Source organism: Penaeus monodon, chromosome 22 (genome assembly GCF_015228065.2).
Source record: "Penaeus monodon isolate SGIC_2016 chromosome 22, NSTDA_Pmon_1, whole genome shotgun sequence".
In the NCBI taxonomy this organism is placed as follows: domain Eukaryota; kingdom Metazoa; phylum Arthropoda; class Malacostraca; order Decapoda; family Penaeidae; genus Penaeus; species Penaeus monodon.
Window position 1 is genome coordinate 32866599 of NC_051407.1, and position 2428 is coordinate 32869026.

Here is a 2428-nt window from a genome sequence, read left to right on the forward strand (position 1 = left end):
GGAAATCCAGAGGTTGTAAATTGTGTACTTATTTCTCTGAGAGAAATCACGTACATGATTTCTCCCAGAAAAATAATCCCTCACTGTCGTTATAACAAAGCTGGATCGAATGGAGATTTATCTCAAGGTTATTCATATTTCCCCCCACTATGTTTTCATTTTCCTTTGTGCTCACTCATCCTTTCATCTCCCCTTTCCACCCTTTTGTCTTTTATTATTGGTATTGACGTGTTATGTATTTGATGAATATATGGGAGAGTCTCACCAGACCGATTTTCTCCCCATTCAGCTTTCGATCTTGCGGCGGAGCTTGGCTTCGGTTTCGTAGACGGAATGACACTCGGACCCGTCTCGAAATATGACAGTAAAACCTAGTATCCGAATCAACGAAGCACGTCAGGCTTTGGGAATCTGCAACCACTATTCCTGATAAGACCCTCCAACGCCTATCAATTCTATGATCTTTGACCTGTGTTTCACTAGTTCTTTTTTTCTCTCTCTTGTACACGTGGAGGTTGCCTAATAAACCCGACGGATCAGCTGCCTGCCTGTCCTGGAGTTTGTAACGACTGACCTAGCAGTAGAGAATGTACCCATGGAATACCCCTATTTTTTCCAGATTTAATGCGGCAATATAGTAGTATGCCGCGTGTATCGATACATAACGCTGTTACTATTTCTCTTTTTACATTATTGCTGAAGATTTATCTGTTGTGCTTCCATGCAAAGAAATACAAGGTCTTTCTAAGACGTATTGCTTTATTGATTTCTTTATCACATTGACTAAATTATCCAAATCTCAGTTGGACCTTTTGATCCCATGGTATTCATCCAAGCTCACCTTGGATTCCCCCGAGACAGAGGCTGCTGGTGCTAAAGATCCTATTCTCTAGAACACTATGTTAAGTTTGACTGAAACGTTTTTCCCTTTGATTTTATCATGGAATCATTTCAAAGTATTTTTAAACAGACTCGACACTGTGCCTATGCTAGGTACTTCGCATTATTATAGCGTTTCCTTCCTCCAATTAGGTAGGGGCATATACTTGATTTTTCTCTTTAGACGAGTGGGAGGCGCTGTGGTCATGCAGCTTGGCGTCAAGTAACTGTGTTGTGTTGCGGGAGATGCTTCAGTTTCACGGATGTTGCTATCACTTCCGATACTTGGACATTTTTAACTATTTTTTCCTACCCAGTTCTTTAACAGGAAACTGAAGACTTATGCAGTATTTTGTTAATTATTAATGTAGTGGATGTTCAGTGCGGCACATCTACATGCATCCTTTATTTCTTTGACATTTAAATTTTAATAACTATGTGTTACCCACAGGAGTCTCTATAGATGTATGGCTATTTTACAATCATTATTTCCAATCTTTTATGGCGAGCTTTTGCCCGCTTCTTCTATCGCAGATGCCTCTGGTTTTGCTGAAGCGTCGGACAGCTCTCTTCTATAGGGTCAAGTCAAAACGAAGCAAAACAGAATGGTTTACCTTCTTTGTTAAGGGAATCGACAGCAAATCTGACCTTCAAAATTTATCAGTTGATATTAAGCAACTACGATAACTCTGTTACAAGAGAGCTGGTACAAGCAATTACATGGCAAGAAGAAAAACAACAATGAAAGAATAGTTAGTGTCTTTGTTGCACCCTCTCCTTCCCTCACCACGAACATTCATGAATCGAATTCCAGACTTCGCTGTGTTTTTAATACCATCGTCATATACTAGTAAAACTTTAGTGGGATAATGGAATTATACCAATGATAAAATAGCTCCCAAGAAAAACTGGTGTATTTATTTGTACTGTTACATATCTCAAACAATGTGAATAGGACATGAACATCACTAATTAAATAGCTTGCCCGTGAATGGACAAACAAAACGTCGATAGATAATATAAGTGATTATAGTTAGATAAAAAGATAACTAGACTACTATTACTACAACTAGACTAAAGTAGAATTTTGATTGTAAAACAAACTTGTATAAATGATGTACTTCAACAACGCCATACACATCGACCTTAAACAATTTTCAGAAATAGCAGTTCCCTCCAAAGTCACGGATAAAAAAAACGACAGTGGAAAAGGGGAAAGGGAGGAAGATATTCTACAAATAAAATCAAAGGTAAACTTCGGAAGCCATTGGTTTATGCTACACGTTCTCGGACCCTTTACCCCGGGTGAGTCAAGCTGGGGTGTATATGATACCACGAATCTCTCTCCTTTTCAGCCCTAAAACATTATTCACTTTTTCATTATTCATCGTTGGTTGACAATGAATGGTCGGGGTGTTACGTCCTCTGCATAAATTTGTAACAGTAATTGCATTAATAAGTTGTATGCAAATGTTGTGCGGAAATTTATGTAGTCGTCTGTATTACGTCAATTCTTTGTTAAAATCTAGCTTAAGGGAAATGTTTGGAT

At 38.3% G+C, this 2428-nt stretch overlaps 1 long non-coding RNA gene across 1 annotated transcript in view; it reads left to right on the top strand.

The window, feature by feature from the left end:
• Positions 1–750, top strand: part of LOC119587089 — a 9962-nt gene extending 9212 nt beyond the window's left edge. The window contains exon 2 of the long non-coding RNA XR_005229989.1: positions 290–750. This is a non-coding gene — a long non-coding RNA (uncharacterized LOC119587089). The remainder of the gene's footprint in view (positions 1–289) is intronic.
• The last annotated feature ends 1678 nt before the right edge of the window (positions 751–2428 follow it).